Raw genomic sequence first — 19,688 nt, forward strand, 5'->3', positions numbered from 1 at the left:
CATATAATTTATCTACAATAATACAAAAAAACTTGTTAGTTTGCTTGTTTGTTTTTTTTATTTTTACGAAGATGAAGAAAACCGGATGATTTTTTTTGTGACGGAGTTCGTTATGGCAATAAAGTGTGACCGTTATGTTGTTAAAGCTCACCATGTCAAGTTTTATCATTAAAGTTGATTTTATATATGACATGTACTGTATTGTTGTTACTCGAGACAATTACTATTATAAAACTATAAACTTTATTTATTTTACAACAATTGCAAAACAAGTTATTTCAACTTATATGAATCACTCTTGTTGGCCTGGATGTAAGCGCGTGAGGGGTCTTATTGTGGGAGGAAACCGGATTACGCGGGGGAAATCCACGTGGTCGGGCAGGCGACCCTTACCTTTTCACGTCCGTTCCTGGAGTCAAACTGCGGTGAAAGGCGAATGTGCTACCACTGCGCCACCCGACCACCCCACCAATTACTTTAACGTCATACCACTCATTTTAGTTTTGCGTATAACAATATATGAAAGTGTTTCACCTATCATAGGGTCGCCTTAATGTTACCAGAGTTCTTCATTTCATGTTGTATTGTAACTTTCTACGTCCTGTGTTGAAAATAATGATAGTTTTCATTTTGTTGTCGTTCTTAACAATGAAATTCTTTGGTATTTTGCCCTGCGATGTGACGAAGATTATAAGTAATTCTGAGGAGAATATTGTTTACTAGACTGGAAGGACAGTAATTAGAACATGGCTACAATTTTCGTTATTCTTCCCTATGGTACGACATAATGGATGGTGCCGAAGTGGGATGGAATATTTCTGGTCACTAAACCAATTAACAGAAGCAAGCTGTTTCCAACACGTTGATGCAGGCGTAAGTCGGAACTAAAAGTCGAACTTGTTGTGTCGTGGCGTCGTTAAGTTATATCGACTGTTTACAAGAACAATGACATCTCCCAATATGTGTGCAGATGTGCCAATCTTTTTAATAATAAGTCGTACACTTTACTTTACTCTCATTTTATTTTCATATATTATAGCTTAAACGGACACCAGTATGGAAACATTGAATATTTCTGTTTTGATATATTAAGGCTCGTTTTTTTCTCTCGATTGCCGTGTTATTTAATTGGTATACCAATATATGTACCATCATATGTAGGACAATGCTTAAAGATCATGTTGCTGATGAATGCCACAAGACGTTCAATACTTGAGTACTTTTTTTTTGTGTTAACCAGTTTTATGTGACCTATATTGCATTTTGATGTCAGCATTATGACGTCACATTTGTGCAAATTACATTTCATATTTCACAATGTGATTTGTGACTTTGAAGAGATCATTTTCTGAGATATTTGACAACAAAATTGATCACACGGGATAAAAATCGTTTCCATTTTAGATTAGAGTGCTGAAGCTCGTCACATTTATTATGCTCTGTAGATGAATCAAACAAAACTGATGGAAGCGGACGTATTCCAATTGTTCAATTCTTCAGAATATTAAACATAAAGAGTGCTGAACTAAATATACATATATATAAAAACGTTTGAAAAAGTCCAGAAGAACGGACGGAGTGTTTCGCCTACAGGTACAAATTGATCAGATCCATTTCTTTGTACAAAGCCCGATTGCGTAAATATTGATGATCTATCAAATGTGATAGCCTGCCCTGGGTCATTTTTATTGAAAATATATGGTTATAGATATATCATCTGTCACAGTAGACATAGGTACGACAGGCTAATTACAATAATTGGTTCTAGAGTCCACAGTTAGAGCCAGCTAGATCCGTTGTGGTAACCACATTTTAAGGGTCAGTGTCCAGGATAAATGTAAGATATTCTCTGTTGGTAAGTTTAATACACTAGAGGTTTGCTTATATTTTTCTATATTACATTCATTCATTCTTTTCCTTCTTTATTTATCTGTCTGTTTCGTTCTTTCTTTCTTTCTTTATTTCGTTCTTTTTTTTCCTTTTTTCTTTCAGTTCTCTTATTTTTCTGAGGTATATGTTTATAATGACTGCAGTGGAAATATCATGATTACTAGAATAAAGTAGACAGCAGAAGATCATAATGTCATCAAAACGTCACACTCTAATCTTCTACTGGTTGTGTTCTAAGGTGAAGGTGACTGTGTAGTTATCGAAAGGCGACACTCTAATCTTCTACTGGTTGTGTTCTAAGATGAAGGTGACTGTGTAGTTATCGAAAGGCGACACACAAATCTACTACACGAGGGTTCTAAGATGAAGGTGACTGTGTAGTTATCGAAAGGCGACACTCTAATCTTCTACTGGTTGTGTTCTAAGATGAAGGTGACTGTGTAGTTATCGAAAGGCGACACTCTAATCTTCTACTGGTTGTGTTATAAGATGAAGGTGACCGTGTAGTTATCGAAAGGCGACACTCTAATCTTCTACTGGCTGTGTTCTAAGATGAAGGTGACTGTGTAGTTATCGAAAGGCGACACTCTAATCTTCTACTGGTTGTGTTTTAAGATGAAGGTGACTGTGTAGTTATCGAAAGGCGACACTCTAATCTTCTACTGGTTGTGTTCTAAGATGAAGGTGACTGTGTAGTTATCGAAAGGCGACACTCTAATCTTCTACTGGTTGTGTTCTAAGATGAAGGTGACTGTGTAGTTATCGAAAGGCGACACTCTAATCTTCTACTGGCTGTGTTCTAAGATGAAGGTGACTGTGTAGTTATCGAAAGGCGACACTCTAATCTTCTACTGGTTGTGTTTTAAGATGAAGGTGACTGTGTAGTTATCGAAAGGCGACACTCTAATCTTCTACTGGTTGTGTTCTAAGATGAAGGTGACTGTGTAGTTATCGAAAGGCGACACTCTAATCTTCTACTGGTTGTGTTCTAAGATGAAGGTGACTGTGTAGTTATCGAAAGGCGACACTCTAATCTTCTACTGGTTGTGTTATAAGATGAAGGTGACTGTGTAGTTATCGAAAGGCGACACTCTAATCTTCTACTGGCTGTGTTCTAAGATGAAGGTGACTGTGTAGTTATCGAAAGGCGACACTCTAATCTTCTACTGGTTGTGTTTTAAGATGAAGGTGACTGTGTAGTTATCGAAAGGCGACACTCTAATCTTCTACTGGTTGTGTTCTAAGATGAAGGTGACTGTGTAGTTATCGAAAGGCGACACTCTAATCTTCTACTGGTTGTGTTATAAGATGAAGGTGACTGTGTAGTTATCGAAAGGCGACACTCTAATCTTCTACTGGTTGTGTTATAAGATGAAGGTGACTGTGTAATTATCGAAAGGCGACACTCTAATCTTCTACTGGTTGTGTTATAAGATGAAGGTGACCATGAAGTCATCAAAACGTTTCACTCTAATCTTCTACTGGCTGTGTTATAAGATGAAGGTGACCGTGTAGTTATCGAAAGGCGACACTCTAATCTTCTACTGGCTGTGTTATAAGATGAAGGTGACCGTGAAGTCATCAAAACATCACACTCTAATCTTCTACTGGCTGTGTTCTAAGATGAAGGTGACCATGAAGTCATCAAAACGTCACACTCTAATCTTCTACTGGTTGTGTTATAAGATGAAGGTGACCGTGTAGTTATCGAAAGGCGACACTCTTATCTTCTATTGGTTGTGTTATAAGATGAAGGTGACCATGAAGTCATCAAAACGTTTCACTCTAATCTTCTACTGGTTGTGTTCTAAGATGAAGGTGACCGTGAAGTCATCAAAACATCACACTCTAATCTTCTACTGGCTGTGTTATAAGATGAAGGTGACCATGAAGTCATCAAAACGTCACACTCTAATCTTCTACTGGCTGTGTTCTAAGATGAAGGTGACCATGAAGTCATCAAAACATCACACTCTAATCTTCTACTGGCTGTGTTCTAAGATGAAGGTGACCATGAAGTCATCAAAACGTCACACTCTAATCTTCTACTGGTTGTGTTATAAGATGAAGGTGACTGTGTAGTTATCGAAAGGCGACACTCTAATCTTCTACTGGTTGTGTTCTAAGATGAAGGTGACTGTGTAGTTATCGAAAGGCGACACTCTAATCTTCTACTGGTTGTGTTCTAAGATGAAGGTGACTGTGTAGTTATCGAAAGGCGACACTCTAATCTTCTACTGGTTGTGTTCTAAGATGAAGGTGACTGTGTAGTTATCGAAAGGCGACACTCTAATCTTCTACTGGTTGTGTTCTAAGATGAAGGTGACTGTGTAATTATCGAAAGGCGACACTCTAATCTTCTACTGGTTGTGTTATAAGATGAAGGTGACTGTGTAGTTATCGAAAGGCGACACTCTAATCTTCTACTGGTTGTGTTATAAGATGAAGGTGACTGTGTAGTTATCGAAAGGCGACACTCTAATCTTCTACTGGTTGTGTTCTAAGATGAAGGTGACTGTGTAGTTATCGAAAGGCGACACTCTAATCTTCTACTGGTTGTGTTCTAAGATGAAGGTGACTGTGTAGTTATCGAAAGGCGACACTCTAATCTTCTACTGGTTGTGTTATAAGATGAAGGTGACCGTGTAGTTATCGAAAGGCGACACTCTAATCTTCTACTGGTTGTGTTATAAGATGAAGGTGACTGTGTAATTATCGAAAGGCGACACTCTAATCTTCTACTGGTTGTGTTATAAGATGAAGGTGACTGTGTAGTTATCGAAAGGCGACACTCTAATCTTCTACTGGCTGTGTTCTAAGATGAAGGTGACTGTGTAGTTATCGAAAGGCGACACTCTAATCTTCTACTGGCTGTGTTATAAGATGAAGGTGACTGTGTAGTTATCGAAAGGCGACACTCTAATCTTCTACTGGTTGTGTTATAAGATGAAGGTGACTGTGTAGTTATCGAAAGGCGACACTCTAATCTTCTACTGGCTGTGTTCAAAGATGAAGGTGACTGTGTAGTTATCGAAAGGCGACACTCTAATCTTCTACTGGTTGTGTTATAAGATGAAGGTGACCGTGTAGTTATCGAAAGGCGACACTCTAATCTTCTACTGGTTGTGTTTTAAGATGAAGGTGACTGTGTAGTTATCGAAAGGCGACACTCTAATCTTCTACTGGTTGTGTTTTAAGATGAAGGTGACTGTGTAGTTATCGAAAGGCGACACTCTAATCTTCTACTGGTTGCGTTCTACAAAGATCTATTCTATAGGTATTACCAACCTGAGGGAAATGACACGTAATCATATTTAGGTCATTAGGTTATTTCACTCTTTGCTCTCTTTTCATCTACATGTAAATCAATGTTAGAATCAGTCCTGTAGAAAGGAAAACATTTTCTGTGTATCTGTAGAACACAACACAGGCGTCCTTAAAATAAGTCACTCACATCGCTGTTTTCCCCACAGCACTGGTCCATCACAGAACATGTGTATCCTACACATCGATCTCCTACAACACAGATTCCCCACAACACTGACCCCCTATATTACCGATTAAAAACGTATGAAACATGATCGTCATGGCGAGTTATATTTTGTTGTACAGACTGACAGCTTTCAGAAAGTATGGAATTTTGAACTGATAACAGTTTTAAAAAGCGAGACTCATCTCGGTGTATCCATAGCATGGAGATTTTTACCAATACCCAGTTCAATTAGCTGAATGTAATTTGTTATCTGGATATTCAATCATTTTATCATTGTGTGCAGATATACTACACAACAACACTAGCCCCCACCATAGTTCATTCCCAGCAACATTAGTCAGCCATAAAAATGGATCCCCTACAACACTGGTTTCCCACAACTTTGGTCTCTCAAAACACTTGTAACCCACGTCATGTGTATTTTCGGCAGCACTGCTTCCCAAATACACTGGCTATCTCCCCTACCTCCACTTCCTACCCCCACTCCACACACCCTACCCTACAGTACAGTTCCCCATTACTTTGTTCTGTCATATATTCCACCAACCTGTGGTCTTTAACACCACTGATCTTCCACACCATTTGTCCCCCCTACTGCAGTGATTCTCTTCTCTGATCTCCCATTATAATTCCCTTTGTTTCACTCTGTCAGTCAGTAGATGGTATAACGATAAGCGTGACAGCTGTTGTGACGTGATGAGAATATGATTCACGGAAACACTGGTTTCCATAAATAGCATATTAAAGCATTTATTTCCTATGACGTATGGTTTCCACACCATCAATTCCTATTACTATTTCGGGTTCGGTTCTCTACCGCACTGGTTTCCCATAGCACTATGTTCTAATAACACATATTCCCACACTGACCGGTTCTCCAGCGCCCAGCGTTACGATTCTTAATAATACTGATTCTAACATCAAAAGCCTCTCATATGACTTGTAATTTGAAGTATTGATTCCCTATACCACTTATTCCCCACAATATTGGTCTCCCCACAATACTTATTCCCCATAACACTGGTTTCCCCACAATACTAATTCGCCATAACACTGACTCCCCGCAATACTGATTTCTCCACAATACTAATTCTCCATACCACTGACTCCTCACAACACTTGTTTCACCACAATACTTGTTGCGCTTAACACCGACTCCTCATAATACTGGTTTCCCCACAATACTAATTCCCCATAACACTGGTTTCCCCACAATACTAATTCCCCATAACACTGGCTCCCAACAATACTTATTCCCCACAATACTAATTCCCCATAACACTGGTTTCCCCACAATACTAATTCCCCATAACACTGGCTCCCAACAATACTTATTCCCCACAATACTAATTCCCCATAACACTGGCTCCCAACAATACTTATTCCCCACAATACTTATTCCCCATAACACTGACTCTCAACATGATTATCGAATGAGAAGCTCATCAGAACATATACTGATAATTGTCTTTATGTTTGCAAAATCTTTAATTATCTGTAATACCAGGAACAAAGAAAGATCATCATCTCCTTTTTTTCCTTCACAGGTTGAAATTATGACCCTGATAACAGGCTTTTAAAGAACTACACAATACAGAAAGCAACATGGAGTCATGTGATGATCATAAAAAATCCGGTCGTGGAATGGCTGTATCGATGGCCCAGTGCTCTTCTCCTGGCGTTTCTCTCCGTAATAGTTATGACGTCGTTCCTGGATTTTTCTCGTCCGTGGTGGAACCCTTTCCCGTCCCTGTAATTGATTATCCCCGGGGAAACAGCCAAGGTGTCTTGTGTAGGGGTAAACTGACGTTATTTCACGACTTCTCACCATTCATGAACAGTTATAACATATATCATGTGAGAGAAACATCACTTCCGGTACAAGAAAAGACGCCACCTGTGGTACGACAACCAGAATGCGGGGTTCAACGGTAGGTTGATATTTCATAATGACATGCCCTTTCATTTCTCTGATTAAAAAAACTGTGTAAATAGAGTACTTTTGTTTCAAAATGAAAACATCAAGATATCTGTTCCACTAATCTCATTGATAATGTTATTGGTTTACAGCACAACTTCAATATCCTCTTCCAAAACAAAGTCAAGCCACGAAAACAATGATGCAGAAGAGGTCACCTGTGACGTCATCAAGAAACATTGGTGCTACTACGTCATGTGTTTTGGATTATGTTGCGAGTGAAGTTGGAGTTAATTCACTACAAATCACTTGTTTTAGCATTTAACTTTAAAAGTAAATGTATGCTGTTGTCGGTTTCAAGACATCGTGAACTGATTTATCAATGATTGATGTAGACTGTACCTGAATGAGGAAACACTTTTAAACTTATCTTTCAAGACGAGAAAGAGTTATAACAGATTAGAGGTAGAATTTGTTTGTAAGGTAAAGATAATATATTAGATGTATATAAACATATGTTTAATTAAATTTAAAGTAAACTTAACATTGTGCGTGCTGAACTCTGTAGTATTTATGTAATTACCTGTATTAAGTTGATACATGTATGAGCTCATATGACAACGAAGGGGATACCTGTTGTCGCTCAATATTTAAAATTTCCAGTGAGATGCCCCCTCCGTTGAAAAGTACAATTAGTTTAGTGTCAACAATTAGATGTTTGCTGTATCAAACAGATACAAAAAATAAAATTTAAATGTCTAACATAGATAATTTACACATGTTTATGTGATATGTGTAACAGGAGCCAAGGAAACTGATAGAAAAGTAGAAGAACTTTGTATACTCGCGACCAGCTCTGATTCTCACTCACGATCAATAACAACTGTGGATTATCATTACGTGAAGTTCGAAGCACCAACGTACACTACACATAGATGATAGTGTTCAACGTTTCTGTCCACCTCTTCTGAAAATTGTACAATAAATTATAATGATTACATTCCTGTATAAGCCTGTCAGAATATCGGCACTACACAGCACATTGTGCTTCGATGCCATTATTTTGATATGTCCCCTCCGGACCAAGAACGCGACCGTGGTTTCGGGAATAATTAGTTTATCATGCGGTTCTTATCATTGACATAATTCCTTATATTTTCTCTTTGATTACGAGGGGAAAATATAAGAGTGAGATCAGGATATACATCAATAACTTTTTGAAAAGGTTGGGTCTACCCACCATGTACAAAAGGGGCCGCGGTGGGTGAGCGGTTAAGGCGTCTGACCGTCTTTATCACTAGTCCTCTACCTCTGGGTCGCGGGTTACATGCCTCGGTGGGGCAGTCGCCATATACTGGCTGCAGATCGGTGATTTTTCTCCGGAAACTCCCGAACTATCTAAAACGTGGCACGTCCTTAAATACGACCCGGCCTGTAAATAGGACGTAAAGCATACGTGTGAGAGAGGGTGTCACAGAGTTAAACACATGAAGGGTTGTTTTTAAAAATCAATGTTCCCTCTTACATCGTGAGAGATGTTTGATTTTAGCCAAGAGTCTCCGTGAATATAATGGCTCTATGATTGTGGAAAACCATTTTCTGGCTCACCCAGCTTGTCGTCAGTGTGTCGACACCAAAAATTTATATAAAACAAATCGTTATCATTGTTCATTCTGTTGTCATACATGTATATAACCTTTGTACGTAAATCTATACCTAATTACTCCCGTCTAAAACTACGTGTAATCACCCCCGTCTTCTTATAAACACGCCACGCCTATTCTCTATAGAATTCAATGTTCACATTTATCTAATAGGAAAAACATTAGAAAACGACACTTGTTCTTGTCGTAATCTTGTATTTTTCCAGTTAAAGAATAAATGTATTTAAATGTTGATCTTTTATAGAGAGAATAACCTCTATTTATCGATTACGATCATGGCACACGTCATTTAACTCAAGTCATATCCTTGTACATACTATTGTATAATCTAACGTTACGACAGGGAACGAGATCCCTGTACCCAGGTCTCTTTCTCTTGTAGTGCAGTGTTAATTATACATATCCTAATTATACACTCATTCATTTGTCAGTCTTTGAATGTCATTGATATAGGACATGGTATATATATATCATCACATGTCATATATTTAATACACAACGTTAAATCGGAAATATCGAACTAAAAATGGCACTTACGTTGTGCTTCGCTTGAATACTGAATCAAATCATCCATAGTTTCCACCTGTTTATACCAAAATATACATGTATGTGAACTGTTATGTAGACTAAGCTTTCAAGGAAAACGTTTTATGGAGATGTGAAGATAATTATGTTAAAGATGCAATTCTACATGATGTGGCGTCATCAAATTTGTAATTTTACGCTAAAATTCTGTAGTCTTAACGTCGTTATATACCTCTTGGAACAACCGTTTCTCAAAAAGTATTTTACACAGATACATGGTATTTGGGATATACAGCTTTTAGATAACCAAGAGTACTCGGACCAAAACTTAAAAATATATGAGATAGAGCCAAAATGGCCCTTATCCTACCAAGTCCTTTGTAGAAAAAGACAATGAAAGTACCTGAGACGAGAAGATACTAAAACACACACATACAAGACAATATCTCACGACCTGGTATCCTCAGCATTTCGATCCATGTGAAATAAAGAAGTATGACTAATTTCATAATTGGTGCATTCTTTATTAAGATACATTGTAGAATACGACAAACCTTTAAATATATTATAGTTATATTTTTACATCATTCTTTTATTCATCTATACCTACTTTCCTATATACATGTTTTGTAAAAATTATTCTCTCTGAAAAACATTAGTTATCACCGATATTCTGCGTTAGATTTTTAAACTTGTTTCTACCTCGTGTTAAATTGCAGTTCTTTTACAGCATGATGCCGACATGTTGTTTTGGACAAATAGATGGAAATGACACCTAGTTTGCTATTTCCTTCGGATTTCATTAGCGGGGTTTAATCGAAAACAGTCCGTAAAATGGAATCAATCTTCTTAACATACACACAAAAAATGAGTTCGTTTTTTAGGTACACAGCTTGAACATTGTCACTTATCAGATTTTATACTACATACCAAACTTCATCACAATCCCGATTACATCCATTTTGTAATCGTTAACTTCTCTATTTACCGTAACAGATTGGCATCAGACCGTCATCTACATGAATGTTTTAGCCACAGTGGTGTTAATTGTTTGTCGTTTGTTGACACATTGGTACATATTTGTGTCTTCTGTGTTGACAAAGTGGTACATACTTTGTGTCTTCTGTGTTGACACAGTGGTACATACTTTGTGTCTTATGTGTTGACACATTGGTACATATTTGTGTCTTCTGTGTTGACACATTAGTACATATTTGTGTCTTCTGTGTTGACACATTGGTACATATTTGTGTCTTCTATGTTGACACAGTGGTACATACTTTGTGTCTTATGTGTTGACACATTGGTACATATTTGTGTCTTCTGTGTTGACACATTGGTACATATTTGTGTCTTCTGCGTTGACACTGTGGTACATACTTTGTGTCTTCTGTGTTGACACAGTGGAACATACTTTGTGTCTTCTGTGTTGACACATTGGTACATATTTGCATCTTCTTTGATGACACATTGGTACATATTTGTGTCTTCTCTGATGACACAGTGGTACATACTTTGTGTCGTTTGTGATGACATTTCCTACACATTTTGTGTCATGTGTGAACACCTTGCTAGATCTTTTTTGTCTTCTGTGTTGACACACTCGTACCTAGTGGTATATATTTTTTGTCCTCTTTGTTGAAACTTTGGTACACCTTTTTGTCCTCTGTGTTGACATAGTGATACATATTTTGTATCCATAATGTTGACACAGTGGTATATATTTTGTGTCCTGTGTGTTGACACTTTGGTATATATTTTGTCCTCTGTGTTGACACTTTGGTATATATTTTGTGTCCTGTGTGTTGACACTTTGATACATATTGGTGTCCTCTGTGTTGACACAGTGGTATATATTTTGTGTCCTCTGTGTTGACACAATAATATATATATTGTGTCCTCTATGTTGACACAATGGTATATATTCTGTGTCCAGTGTGTTGACAGAGTGGTATATATTTTGTGTCTTCTGTGTTGACACAACGGTATATATTTTGTGTCCAGTATGTTGACAATTTTGTATATATTGTGTGTCCTCTGTGTTGACACTTTGGTATATATTTTGTTGGTATATATATTGTGTCCTCTGTGTTGACATTTGTGTCCAGTATGTTGACAATTTTGTATATATTGTGTGTCCTCTGTGTTGACACTTTGGTATATATTTTGTGTCCTCTGTGTTGACACAATGGTATATATTTTGTGTCCTCTGTGTTGCCCTTTTGTATATAGTTTGTGTCCTGTGTGTTGACACAGTGGTATATATTTTGTGTCCTGTGTGTTGACACAATGGTATATATTTTGTGTCCTGTGTGTTGACACTTTGATACATATTTGTGTCCTCTGTGTTGACACAGTGGTATATATCTTGTGTCCGGTGTGTTGACACAGTGGTATATATTTTGTGTCCAGTGTGTTGACACTTTGGTATATATTTTGTGTCCTCTGTGTTGACACTTTGGTATATATTTTGTGTCCTCTGTGTTGACACAATGGTATATATTTTGTGTCCTCTGTGTTGACACAATGGTATATATTGTGTGTCCTTTGTGTTGACACAGTGGTATATATTTTCTGTCCTCTTCGTTGACACAATGGTATATATTTTGTGTCCTCTGTGTTGAAAATTTGGTATATATTTTGTGTCAAGTGAGTTGACACAATGGTATATATTTTGTGTCCTGTGTGTTGACACAATGGTATATATTTTCTGTCCTCTGTGTTGACACAATGGTATATATTTTGTCTCCTGTGTGTTGACACTTTGGTATATATTTTGTGTCCTGTGTGTTGACACAATGGTATATAATGGTATATATTTTGTGTCCTGTGTGTTGACACTTTGATACATATTTGTGTCCTCTGTGTTGACACAGTGGTATATATCTGGTGTCCGTTGTGTTGACACAGTGGTATATATTTTGGGTCCAATATGTTGAAACTTTGGTATATATTTTTTGTCCTCTTTGTTGACACTTTGGTATATATTTTGTGTCCTCTGTGTTGACACAATGGTATATATTTTTTGTCCTCTGTGTTGACACTTTGGTATATATTTTGTGTCTTCTGTGTTGACACAATGGTATATATTTTGTGTCCTGTGTGTTGACACTTTGATACATATTTGTGTCCTCTGTGTTGACACTTTGGTATATATTCTGTGTCCTGTGTTTTGACACAATGGTATATATTTTGTGTCCTCTGTGTTGACACTTTGGTATATATTTTGTGTCTTCTGTGTTGACACAATGGTATATATTTTGTGTCCTCTGTGTTGACACTTTGGTATATATTTTGTGTCTTCTGTGTTGACACAATGGTATATATTTTGTGTCCTGTGTGTTGACACTTTGATACATATTTGTGTCCAGTGTGGTGACACTTTGGTATATATTTTGTGTCCTGTGTGTTGACACAGTGGTATATATTTTGTGTCCTGTGTGTTGACACTTTGGTATATATTTTGTGTCCTGTGTGTTGACACAATGGTATATATTTGTTGACACAGTGGTATTTATTTTGTGTCCAGTGTGGTGACACTTTGGTATATATTTTGTGTCCTGTGTGTTGACACAGTGGTATATATTTTGTGTCCTGTGAGTTGACACTTTGGTATATATTTTGAGTCCTTTGTGTTGACACAATGGTATATATTTTTTGTCCTCTGTGTTGACACTTTGGTATATATTTTGTGTCCTCTGTGTTGACACAATGGTATATGTTTTTTGTCTCCTGTGTGTTGACACTTTGGTATATATTTTGTGTCTTCTGTTTTGACACAACGGTATATATTTTGTGTCCAGTAGGTTGACAATATTGTATATATTGTGTGTCCTCTGTGTTGACACTTTGGTATATATTTTGTGTCCTGTGTTTTGACACAATGGTATATATTTTTTGTCCTCTGTGTTGAAAATTTGGTATATATTTTGTGTCCTCTGTGTTGACACTTTGGTATATATTTTGTGTGTTGACACTTTGGTATATATTTTGTGTCCTCTGTATTGACACAATGGTATATATTTTTGTCCTCTGTATTGACACTTTGGTATATATTTTGTGTCCTCTGTGTTGACACAGTGGTATATATTTTGTGTCCTCTGTGTTGACACAGTGGTATATATTTTGTGTCCTCTGTGTTGACACAGTGGTATATATTTTGTGTCCTGTGAGTTGACACTTTGGTACATATTCTGGGTCCAGTATGTTGACAATATTGTATATATTTTGTGTCCTCTGTGTTGACACAATAATATATATATTGTGTCCTCTATGTTGACACAATGGTATATATTCTGTGTCACAAATATCTGTGTTGACACTTTGGTATATATTTTGTGTCCTGTGAGTTGACACTTTGGTATATATTTTGTGTCCTCTGTGTTGAAACTTTGGTATATATTTTGTGTCCTCTGTGTTGACACAATGGTATATATTTTGTGTCCTTTGTGTTGACACAATGGTATATATTTACAATGGTATATATTTTGTGTCCAGTGTGTTGACACAGTGGTATATATTCGGTGTCCTCTGTGTTGACACAATGGTAAATATTTTGTGTTTGTGTTAACAAAGTCTGTATATACTGTCACTTGTGTTGACACAAGGTTGGTATATATTTTGTGTCCTCTGTGTTGACACAGTGGTATATATCTTGTGTCCGGTGTGTTGACACAGTGGTATTTATTTTGTGTCCAGTGTGGTGACACTTTGGTATATATTTTGTGTCCTGTGTGTTGACACAGTGGTATATATTTTGTGTCCTGTGTGTTGACACAGTGGTATATATTTTGTGTCCTGTGTGTTGACACTTTGGTATATATTTGTGTCCTCTGTGTTAATGTATATAACAAAGTGTGTCCTGTGTGTTGACACTTTGGTTGTGGTATATAGGTTTGTGTATAACAAAGTGTGTGTGACACAATGGTATATTTGTGTGTTAACAGGTTAATGTATATACAAACTGTGTGTTGACACTTTGGTATATATTTTGTGTCCTGTGTGTTGACACTTAATTACATATTTGTGTCCTCTGTGTTGACACAGTGGTATATATTTTGTGTCCTCTGTGTTGACACAGTGGTATATATTTTGTGTCCTCTGTGTTGTACTGACACTTTGTATATAGGTTAATGTGTAACAAAGTCTGTGTGTTGACACAGTGGTATATATTTTGGGTCCAATATGTTGAAACTTTGGTATATATTTTGTGTCCTCTTCGTTGACACAATGGTATATATTCTGTGTCCTTTGTGTTGACACAATGGTATATATTTTCTGTCCTCTTCGTTGACACAATGGTATATATTCTGTGTAACAAAGTCTGTGTGTTGACACTTTGGTATATATAGGTTAATGTATAACAAAGTCTGTGTGTACTGCCACTTTGTTATGTAAGTACCAAGTTAATGTATAACAAAGTCTGTGTGTATATATTTTGTGTCCTGTGTGTTGACACAATGGTATATATATTGTGTCTGTGTGTGTTGACACTTTGGTATATAGTGTGTAGTGTGTTAATTGTATAAGTCTGTGTGTATATATATTTGTGTATGTGTGTTGACACAATGGTATATGTTTTCTGTCTTCTGTGTTGACACAATGATATATATTTTGTCTCCTGTCTGTTGACACTTTGGTATATATTTTGTGTCCTGTGTGTTGACACTTTGGTATATATGTAGGTACATAATGTATAACAAAGTCTTTGTGTACTGACACTTTGGTATGTAAAAGGTTAATGTATAACAAAGTCTGTGTGTACTGACACTTTGGTATGTAGGTAACAGGTTAATGCATAACAAAGTGTATGTACTGACACTTTGGTTTGTAACAGGTTAATGTATAACAAAATTGTGTGTGACACTTTGTGTTGACACAGGTTATATGTATGTGTCCTGTGTTGACACTTTGGTATATATTTAATGTGTCTGTGTGTTGACACTTTGGTATATATTTAATGTCCTGTGTCTGTGTGTACTGATACTTTGGTATGTAACAGGTATATATGTATATGTGTCTGTGTGTGTTGACACTTTGGTATATATTTTGGGTAACAGGTTAATTTATAACAAAGTCTGTGGATACTGACACTTTGGTATATAACAGGTTAATGTATAACAAAACCTGTGTGTACGGACACTTTGGTAGGTAACAGGTTAATGTATAACAAAGTCTGTGGATACTGACACTTTGGTATATAACAGGTTAATGTATAACAAAGTCTGTGTGTACGGACACTTTGGTAGATTTTGTGTTTGGTTAATGTATATACAAAGTCTGTGTGTTGACACTTTGGGTAGGTAACAGGTTAATGTATATATTTTGTGTCTGTGTGTTGACACTTTGGTATATATTTTGTGTAATGTATAACAAAGTCTGTGTGTACTGACACTTTGGTATGTAGGTAACAGGTTAATATATTTTGTGTCTGTGTGTTGACACAAAGTCTGTATGTTTGTGACACTTTGTGTTGTACACAGGTATATATTTATGTCAAAGTCTGTGTGTTGACACTTTGGTATATATTTTGTGTAACAGGTTAATGTATAACAAAGTCTGTGTGTACTGACACTTTGGTATGTGTAACAGGTTAATGTATATACAAAGTCTGTGTGTTGACACTTTGGTATATATGTGTAACCTGTGGTTAATGTATATACAAAGTCTGTGTGTTGACACTTTGGTATATAGGTTAATGTATAACAAACTGTGTGTTGACACTTTGGTATATAGGTTAATGTATAAGAAAGTTTGCTTACTGACAATTTGGTATTAAACAGGTTAATGTATAACAAAGTGTGTGTTTTGACACTTTGGTATGTAACAGGTTAATGTATAACAAAGTCTGTGTGTACTGACACTTTGGTAGGTGATAGGTTAATGTATAACAAAGTCAGAGTGTACTGACACTTTGGTATGTAACAGGTTAATGTATAACAAAGTCTGTGTGAACTGACACTTTGGTATATAACAGGTTAATGTATAACAAAGTGTGTGTATATACTTTGTGTAGGTAACTGGTTAATGTATATATTTTGTGTGTGTGTGTTGACACTTTGGTATATATTTGTGTCTCTGTGTTGACACTTTGGTATATATATAACAAAGTCTGTGTGTACTGACACTTTGGTATATATTTTGGTAATGTATAACAAATTGTGTGTATATACTTTGGTGTAACAGGTTAATGTATACAAAGTCTGTGTGTACTGACACTTTGGTATATAGGTACAGGTTAATGTATAACAATGGTATATGTGTGTACTGTGTGTTGACACTTTGGTATATATTTTGTGTAACAGGTTAATGTATAACAAAATCTGTGTGTACTGACACTTTGGTATGTTGGTGACAGGTTAATGTATAACAAAGTCTGTGTGTACTGACACTTTGGTATGTAACAGGTTAATGTATAGAAAAGTCTGTGTGTACTGACTCTTTGGGAGGTAATAGGTTAATGTATAACAAAGTCTGTGTGTACTGACACTTTGGTATGTAGGTAGCAGGTTAATGTATCACAAAGTCTGTTTGTACTGACACTGTGGTAGGTAACAGGTTAATATATAACAAAGTCTGTGTGTACTGACACTTTGGTAATGTAGGTAACAGTTAATGTATAACAAAGTCTGTGGGTACTGACACTGTGGAATGTAGGTAACAGGTTAATGAATAACAAAGTCTTTGTGTACTGACACTTTAGTATGTAACAGTTAGTGTATACCAAATTGTGTGTATACTGATACTTTGGTATTTAACAGATTAATGAATAACAAAGTCTGTGTGTACGGTCACTTTGGTAGGTAATATGTTAATGTATAACAAAGTCCTTGTGTACTGACACTTTATTATGTAGGTAGCAGGTTAATGAATAACAAAGTCTGGGTGTACTGACACTTTGGTATGTAACAGGTTAATGTATAACAAAGTCTGTGTGTACTGACACTTTGGTATGTAGGTAACAGGTTAATGTATAACAAAGTCTGTGTGTACTGACACTTTGGTATGTAGGTAACAGGTTAATGTATAACAAAGTCTGTGTGTACTGACACTTTGGAATGTAACAGTTAATGTATAACAAAGTCTGTGTGTACTGACACTTTGGTATGTAACAGTTAGTGTATACCAAAGTCTGTGTGTACTGACACTTTGACATGTAGGTAACAGGTTAATGTATAACAAAGTCTGTGTGTACTGACACTTTGGTATGTAACAGGTTAATGTATAACAAAGTCTGTGTGTACTGACACTTTGGTATGTAGGTAACAGGTTAATGTATAACAAAGTCTGTGGGTACTGACACTTTGGTATGTAACAGGTTAATGTATAACAAAGTCTGTGTGTACTGACACTTTGGTATGTAACAGGTTAATGTATAACAAAGTCTGTGTGTACTGACACTTTGGTATGTAACAGGTTAATGTATAACAAAGTCTGTGTGTATTGACACTTTGGTATGTAACAGGTTAATGTATAACAAAATATGTGCATATTGACACTTTGGTATGTAGGTAGCAGGTTAATGCATAACAAAGTCTGTGTGTACTGACACTTTGGTATATAACAGGTTAATGTATAACAAAGTCTGTGTGTACTGACACTTTGGTGGTAGTTATGTAGGTTAATGTATAACTGACAGGTATGTGTAACAGGTTACATGTATAACCACTGACACTTTGGTATGTAGGTAACAGGTTAATGCATAACAAAGTGTATGTACTGACACTTTGGTTTGTAACAGGTTAATGCATAACAAAATGTATGTACTGACACTTTGGTTTGTAACAGGTTAATGTATAACAAAATCTGGGTGTAATGACACTTTGGTATATAATAGGTTAATGTATAACAAAGTCTGTGTGTACGGACACATTGGTAGGTAACAGGATAATGTATAACAAAGTCTGTGTGTACTGACACTTTGGTATGTAGGTAACATGTTAATGTATAACGAAGTCTGTGTACTGACACTTTGGTATGCAGGTAACAGGTTAATGTATAACAAAGTCTGTGTGTACTGACACTTTGGTATGTTGGTGACATGTTAATGTATAACAAAGTATGTGCGTACTGACACTTTGGTATGTAACAGGTTAATGTATAACAAAGTCTGTGTGTACTGACACTTTGGCAGGTAACAGGTTAATGTATAACAAAGTATGTGTGTACTGACACTTTGGTAGGTAACAGGTTAATGTATAACAAAGTCTGTGTACTGACACTTGGTATGTAGGTAACAGGTTAATGTATAACAAAGTCTGTGTGTACTGACACTTTGGGTATAACAGGTTAATGTATAACAAACAACTGACACTGTGTGTAGGTAAAAGAAAGTCTGTGTGTGCGGACACTTTGGTAGGAAACAGGTTAATGTATAACAAAGTCTGTGTGTACTGACACTTTGGTATGTAGGTAACAGGTTAATGTATCACAAAGTCTGTGTGTACTGACACTTTGGTATGGAGGTAACAGGTTAATGGATAACAAAGTGTGTGTACTGACACTTTGGTATGTAGGTAACAGGTTAATGTAGAACAAATTCTGGGTATACTGACACTTTGGTATGTAACAGGTTAATGTATAACAAAGTGTGTATACTGACACTTTGGTATGTAACAGGTTTATGTATAACAAAGTCTGTGTGTACTGACACTTTGGTATGTAACAGGTTAATGTATAACAAAGTCTGTGTGTACTGACACTTTGGTATGTAGGTAACAGGTTAATGGATAACAAAATGTGTGTACTGACACTTTGGTATGTAGCAGGTTAATGTATAACAAAGTCTGTGTGTACTGACACTTTGGTAGGTAACAGTTAATGTATAACAAAGTCTGTGTGTACTGACACTTTGGTATGTAGGTAACAGGTTAATGTATAACAAAGTCTGTGTACTGACACTTTGGTATGTAACAGGTGAATGTAAAACAAATTCTGTGTGTACGGACACTTTGGTAGGAAACAGGTTAATGTATAACAAAGTCTGTGTGTACTGACATTTTAGCAGGTAACAGGTTAATGTATAAAAAAAGTCTGTGTGTACTGACACTTTTGTATGTAGGTAACAGGTTAATGCATAACAAAGTGTGTGTGTACTGACACTTTGGTTTGTAACAGGTTAATGCATCACAAAGTCTATATGTACTGACACTTTGGTATGTAGGTAACAGGTTAATGTATAACAAAGTCTGTGTGTACT

The 19,688-nt window shown here is 36.4% G+C and overlaps 1 protein-coding gene across 1 annotated transcript in view; it reads left to right on the top strand.

The window, feature by feature from the left end:
• The window catches only part of LOC132565499 (uncharacterized), a 55,958-nt gene that overhangs the window by 10,889 nt on the left and 25,381 nt on the right, over positions 1 to 19,688 (top strand). The gene's annotated exons all lie outside the window — the stretch shown is intronic.

Source organism: Ylistrum balloti, unplaced genomic scaffold, assembly GCF_031769215.1.
Source record: "Ylistrum balloti isolate Yb309-2 unplaced genomic scaffold, AGI_CSIRO_Ybal_v1 Utg369724, whole genome shotgun sequence".
Classification (NCBI taxonomy): Eukaryota; Metazoa; Mollusca; class Bivalvia; order Pectinida; family Pectinidae; genus Ylistrum; species Ylistrum balloti.